This window comes from Lithobates pipiens, unplaced genomic scaffold (assembly GCF_037356315.1).
Source record: "Lithobates pipiens isolate NorthernLeopardFrog02 unplaced genomic scaffold, aLitPip1_a1.2 Scaffold_22, whole genome shotgun sequence".
NCBI lineage: Eukaryota > Metazoa > Chordata > Amphibia > Anura > Ranidae > Lithobates > Lithobates pipiens.
The window spans coordinates 121,168,891-121,176,463 of NW_027507784.1; the positions used below are offsets into that span (position 1 = coordinate 121,168,891).

General features: G+C 38.1%; 1 long non-coding RNA gene across 1 annotated transcript; it reads left to right on the forward strand.

The window, feature by feature from the left end:
* Positions 1-817: 817 nt before the first annotated feature.
* On the forward strand, positions 818-3,582 carry LOC143925441 (uncharacterized). The gene is made up of 2 exons (XR_013261980.1): positions 818-1,038; positions 3,386-3,582. It is a non-coding gene; the product is annotated as an uncharacterized LOC143925441 (long non-coding RNA).
* Positions 3,583-7,573: the final 3,991 nt, after the last annotated feature.

The following is a 7,573-nucleotide window of genomic DNA, read 5'->3' on the forward strand; positions in this document are numbered from 1 at the left end:
TGCTGGATCCAGGGGACAAGGTGAGTAACTCTCCCTGTGTCCTCCCCTGCATCCAGCGATGCGATCCCGAGTCTGGCTCGGGGTTACCGCTCCTGTAATTAAAATCCCAACCCGAGCCAGACTCGGGATTACCGCTAGGGGGGTTAATCATAAATTTCATTTACGATACTTAGCACATCACTTGCCTCTACTGCCACAGACACAAAGGCAATAGCGTTTGCATCCACTTGGTATAGCGCTCGACCCCTTCTAATTGCAGCTTGTCAAAGACTTAGGCTGTCTGAAGTGGGGTTGAAGGCTGCACCTGTGCTTCTGGGGCATTCTAACATGCTCGGAGGGACACCCTGTGGTTAGAAGGCCTGTGTGCCATTGGCCTTATTGTCTGTAATGAGAAGGGCCATGGGAGTGGTAAGGTGTAAATTCTCTCTGGTCACCATGACAACATTTTCTCAGCATACATTGCTGCATGGAGTAATTGGCTCTGTCCAATCCTGACTGGCCTAGGAGACTGAATGCCTTAAATCTAAAGAATATCAAACATTTTATCTGTAGGAGGCAGACCATGCCTTGTAATGTGATAAAGAAGTCAAAATTTGATATTTTAATTGCTCTCTTCTCCGATATTTAAACTGATTGCATTTTTAAAAAAATGCACTTAATGATATATTAATAGTTACAGAGCTGCCTTCATTTGTGTCTTATATTTCTCTCTGGAGTTCATTACATAAGATAGGTTACATATAAAATATTTTATAAAGGAACATTTCAGTAACTGTGATTCTGATTTTTTTCCTTTCTTTTACAGGAGCTGTCATTGGGATAGGGACTGGTGGAAATAACCCTGGTTTTTACAATGGTGGTTGGAATTACAGGCCCAACATCTACGTGCAGCCAGGGATTGCTGTTATTGGCAGTTCATATCCTAGATATGTTTATGGTCCTTGGGGAAACTATTATAGAGGCAATGGCTACGGCTACAACAACTACGGCCACCGCCACCACAACAGACGTCACTGGTGGTAACACGGGAAAAGGAATGTAAGTTTATATACTGAATAATGAAACAAATCATATATAGCATGGTGACAATAGGTAGCCACGAACACAGTGAAAACTGAAAGCTGATTTTCCCAGTCCAAAAGCTAAAAAAAAAAAAAGAAAATAAAAGAAACTGAAATGGTTCTATGTACAGCATAGACAAAATTGCAATGTTAATCATAACTAATAAATCTCACTCTCACCATTATTAATAACTGCTAGAATCTGTTAGCTGCAGAACCCAAAGTCCAGAAAAACTTATATACTCACATAAAAATAAATATACCTAGCTGTAAATCACCAACATGTGCCAAAATGATCAGCATGTGCCAAAATAATTAACATGTGGCAAGTAATTTGAGATAGAAACAAATGTACTAATAAATCTTAACATGCAACTCCATAAAATATATGGCTTTCTGACAAAAGACAATAAAGAAAATCCATTAAATCAATCTTCCTCGGTGATCAGTATTGATTCCTTCCAGAAGAAGGCTGATGAAGTTGCTGACGTAACACGTAGGGCAAAGTACTGAGCCTGGGTAGTTTTGCAGAGGAGGGAAGACCTTCATACAGCAGCTCTGCTTTCATTATGAGATTGTGAGCTCTCGGAGAAATGAACCATGCAAGTATCACTGCTCTTCAGTATACTGAAGAATATGTTACATTGATTTAATGTGAGTAATATTACCTTTACATAGGCTATCCCTTCTAAAGTCCACCATGACTACTGATGCTAGATTCATCCATCTTACCAACTGTTCAGTGTATGCTACTCCTCTCTCTCTATATATATTCAAAATACTAACAACAACTTACAATGCCATCCACAGCTTGGCCCCCAGCTACATCACTAACCTAATCTCAAAATGCCAACCAAATTGTTCTCTTTGTTCCTCTCAAGAATTTCTGCTCTCTAGCTTACTTGTTACCTCCTCCCATGCTCGCCTCCAGGACTTTTCCTGAGCCATTCCCACCTCATGGAACTCCCTACCCTAATCTGTCAAACTTTATCCTATTCTATCTACTTCAGACAATTCCTAAAAACCCTTCTCTTCAGAGAAGCCTATCCTGCCCCCACCTAACTGTACTTTTATTTTCTCCATCAGCTCATCCCGCACAGTTATTACCTTTTGTATCTCTTGACCCTCCCTCTGACATTGTAAGCTCCAGTAAACAGGGTCCACTGATTCCTCCTCTATTGAATTGTACTGTAGCTGTACTGTCTGCCCTCATGTTGTAAAGCGCTGTATGATAATAATATAATAATAACTATGGATTTGCACATTAAAGTGGTAGTAAAGTTTTTTGGATTTTTACCTAACAAGTAAGCAGGGCAGCCATCAGAAGTTCTGTAGTCAGTGTTCTCTCTCTCTTTCCTTTTGTCTCCTCTCACACAGCCACTCCTAAAGTTCTTTGGCAGGTTGGGGAGGGGGAAAAGAAGGTGCAAGGCAGCAATGGTAACAGTGTCAGTAGTACCCTGGTTCAAGTTGCCAAACAGAGCAATTCTGTGGCCTGGGGCAGCAGCAGGCCAGGGGCCACATACATAAAAATTAGAGGTCAGTCCTCACAATACTGATATTTTTAGCAAAGGATGGTCCCAGGTTGGGTAATTATCCAATGGATTGTATTTCATGAAGGTTTTGACTGCTAGACTCAGTTTTACTACTCCTGCTACAGCAGTTGCATTATCCCCAAAAAAATAGAAAAAAGCAAGAGGATGGGTGAGACCCCTTTTGAAGCATGTGATAAATTGGTAGAACTTGTGTGCATACTATATATCTAGCTCCCAGAAAGAGATCACTGTATATTAACTGGAATTTATGCAAAACTGAAAAACACATTTTGAGTGAATGTATTCTTTTTATATCTTTCCAATTTTATTTCATCTTACTCATCGGTGTACGCAGCCTATTCCATTAGGGTGTGCACCCCAAAACTCAAACACACATGTGTACACACACACACTCTAAATAAATGTAAACATTTTAAAATGTAGTAAGGTAGTGGATGGTGTCAGTAGAGAAGTGGACGTGTCAGTAGGGCAGAGGTTGGTGTCAGTAGGGCAGTGGACAGTAGTTTTTAATTTTTATTATTTTATTTTTGTATTGCTTTTTACAATTTTAGTTATATATTTTTATTATTTAAAAAAAAAATTAGGAGCTTTGGTGAAATATCAGCAGCGGAAATCTGCGCCACACTGGGTGATTAGGGTGTGCCCATGTACACCCGGCACACCTCCTGCGCATGTCTGTGATCCTATGTTAAGTAACAAAGGATATAGCTGATTATTCCTGTGCATCATTCTATAATATGCTCTAACCTATATTCCTCTCTTCTTTTGCAGGATGCAAAGTATGCAATAAGCCATGAAAGTCACATCAGTATTGAAAACACATCACACGATTCAAAATGCTTTATTCAACTTGATGTCAATTCTACTGCAATTACTGGCCAAATGATTACATTTTTCAATATGAAACATTTAATAAAAATAATGCAAAAACATCAATTAAAATAAAATCTAAAAAATCCATGTACAAATGCAAGTGTGTCGTGTTGTGTTTTGTAACAGTTTTAATGCTGCCAAGTAAAATAAATACTCATCTTACACGGGTATTATAATGATCAGCTTATAGTCACACACACATGTAATGTACAGTTCTGTATAAGACAGCCAAAGCAGTTACTACATCTGCCTGTAAATCTCAAAAGCTCCAGACTAACTAAAATCTAATGATTGTAGAATCGGACAAGGCTAAGTTAGCACCAGAACTGTTTTAAGACAGTGGTGGGACCAGGGCAAACATCTCATAGGTGGTAACTTATCCTGTCTTTTCATTACTTAGCACAAGAGGAATCATTACAGCAATACAGCAAATAGAGAGACAGAGAGCCACAGACTTTGTGGAACTACACATCCCATCATCCATTCTGAGAGTTGCAGGCCCACCTAGGTTTATCTCTCTAATTTTCTTGACAGCTCACCCCCTTTAATTGGGGAAAATAAACTGATTTATTACATACATTGGTAATTTAGGGATAACCCCCCTTATCTTCAATAACAACACCAAAAACTGCATTGGAGTTTAATGGCTGGTTCGGCCTTTTATCAAACCAAAAACCATAATTGAACATAAAACATTTGTAAACACTCCAGCTCAAAGACGAAGAAATGGTTGCAGATCCTTTTTTTTTTTTAAATCAAATAATTTTTTTTTATTTTTATCATGCTAATTACATATAAAGGTATATACAAAGAAACACTAAACATAGAGGATTACCATCATTTCATTTTGTTCTAAATATACCTGGACAAACAACAATAAAGATCAAACAACAATACATTTGTATTGTACAAATCTCAACTTCCTAGTTTATTACGAATCGATCTCCTCACCCCCGTCTACCCCCCCCCCCCACCCCCCTCCACCCCCCTCCACCTCCTCTCCAACCCCATAACATGAACCATCATACAGTAAGTTACTCAAGTCAAGCCAATAGTTCCATATTTTAATATATTTTTGCGGAACTCCTCTATGTTTATATGCTAGTCTTTCTTTTTTTAATATATAATTTATTTTATTACCCCATTGTTTATGTATTGGTCGAATATTGGAAATCCACTTTTGTAAAGTGAGTTTACGAGCTATATAAAGAGATCTAGTCCACATTGTAAACTTCTCTACAGGTAAACTTCCATCTGGAATTATTCCAAAAAGTGCTAGTTTAGGGGTATTTATTATTTCTGTCCGAGATATCGTATTCAAGGTCAAAAACACTTTCTCACAATATCTACGATGCTTAGGGCAGTGCCAAAGCACATGAATGAGGGAGCCGTTAAACACAGAACATTGCGGACATAAGGGCAACGTATATTTTCCCCAAGCATAGAATTTTTGTGGGGTATAGTGAATTCTGTGTAAAATAAAAAGCTGAGTCAGTTGCTGAGGTGGTGAAATAGATAACTCAGGTAAAATCGCCATAGCTCTTATCCATTCTTCTTCACTAAGATCTGTCAGGTCTTTTTGAAACTGACCATCTGCCTTTTCTACATTCAATAGAATATGGTAGAGGTCTCCAATTAGTACTTGTTTCATAGGTCGTACTGAGGTTGTTTTCAGGAAAATCTCTGACGGACTATATTGAAGTTGAAATGTTAGAGCTTGGCTTTGTAGGGCATGGTGAATTTGAAGATACTGATACAAGTTACTATTAGAAAAGTGGAAACGCTCTTTGAGTGTACTGAAGGGCAATAAAATATCCCCTTCAAATAACTGATAAAGAATAGTTAATCCAGCCCTTTTCCATTCTAAAAATTCTGATAGTTTATTCAACTCAAATAAGCAATAATTGTCCCATATTGGCATATATATTGTATAGTCCTTATGGTGCGTAATAGTGCGTATTGTTTCCCATAATCTATGGATTAAATAAAAAGTTGGAAATTTTCTCTTCTCATAGAATTTGTGAGACACTATTCGATGTACTAATGGTAAAGGTTTAAATTGAGTCATTACTATATTCTGTATAGAGTCTTGGTTATCTATCTCCTCCCAGCCACACCAATGTATCATCCAATCATCTGCAAGCTAAAATGCTGTTTTTTTATTTTTCTTGCATGTCCCCCTCGGATCTACAGAGACTTTACTTCCAAGTGCACTTTTAGTGCATTTTCAAGTGCACTTGAGGTGCAAAGTGGATTTTGCTTTAGTAAATAACCCCCAGTATTCGCTGTACTAATGGTAAAGGTTTAAATTGAGTCATTACTATATTCTGTATAGGGTCTTGGTTATCTATCTCCTCCCAGCCACACCAATGTTGAAATTGTGCAGCCATGAAGTATAGTCTTGAGTTAGGGACCGCTATTCCCCCTCTATCTTTTGGCTGTTGCAAGGTTTCAAGTTTAATTCTTGGTTTACCACATTTCCATATGAGATCTCTAAGAGTCGCATCTATTGTCCTAAATAATTTTGTTGTTAACCAGACTGGACAATTATGTAGCAGATATAGCAATTAGGGCAACCACACAATTTTTACCAGATTGGCTCTCCCTATCATAGTCAGTGGAAATTTGCTACAAGTTTTACTTTGTTGCCTAAATTTACCTATTAAAGGAAGTATATTGTTGTCTATATTTTCCTTAACATTTGGGGTAATTATCACCCCTAAAAACTTAAAGGATGAGACATACTTCATCTGGTGGTTCTGGTGTGGGAGCTCAATTTGTATTGGATCTATAGGATCAATAGGCATAATTACGGATTTGTCCCAGTTGATATTAAAACCAGAGAATTTACCGAATCTATCAATAAGTGAAATAACTTTAGCCAGAGAATTATGCATATCTCCTAGAAACACTAGGGCGTCATCTGCAAAGAGTGCTATTTTTTCCTCACCCATCCCTCTCCGAAACCCTGTGTAATATTATTAGCTACTGATCTGTTAGGGATAAAACCTCATTGGTCACAGTGTACCAATTTGCCAATGTACTTAGAACGTCTGATTGCCATCTGTTCTCAACAGTGAGATTGGGCGATATGCCTCTGGCCTGGCTTGATCTTTACCTAGTTTCAAAACAGAGATAAACACTGCTTCATTCATCGATGGGGCAGAGACCTCACCTCAAAAGCATGATTGAAAACTGTTAGGAGATCAGGTAGTAGCACATATCCATATGTTTTATATACTTCCCCTGGTAGGCCATCCGACCCAGGAGATTATTTTAAATAAGCGTGCTAAAAAATGTGTAAATAACCAGCCCTAATGGCACACTGCTCAGCACTTCTGGATAAATTAATAAATAAAACAATATAAAGATATATATAAATTGATGTATAAATAAATCAATCCATAAATAACAAAAGCAGCTTCTTTTTTGCCAAAAAATGTTATAAAAATATAAATAAAAAATGTAATCTTAACATGAAGAGTCCACTCTTTATGTATAGCAGCGCATAAACACTTCCATCCAAAGTGAATAATTATTAATATCTTCCGGTGTTCAGAAAATAATAGTGCTTGATGAAACAGTTCTTATGGTGATCTAAAGTAGAAAAAAAACAGCTTCCACCACAGGATACACCGCTTGTGATTCAACCGTTCCCCCTTTGGGGATGCACACACCAAATGCCTGAAAACATGAGCCTTCAATGTACCAATTAACCAACTCTTCTTTGGCCACTAGATGTCTCTGCTATCAGTATGGGGGTCCAATTTATCTCATAAAAGGAATAAAATGTGCAGACATAGCGTAATACTGCTTATAACCGTTTATTATTAAAAAGCCCCCAACACAAATATGCGTACCAAATGAAAAGTATAACAACAGCGCTAATAATTGTGTACTGTGCCTTATTTCCGGATCCCAGTATAGCAGAGGAACAGCGGTCATCTGCTGTGTACAGCAGCGGTTCACTTCCTACTTCGCTGGTTTACTGGAACGCAGAGCAGTACAGGGGGGGGGGGGGGGGGGGGGGTTGATGAGCCTTGTACTCTCAAGGTGAAGACCAGATTTGGCATACATTTGTAACAG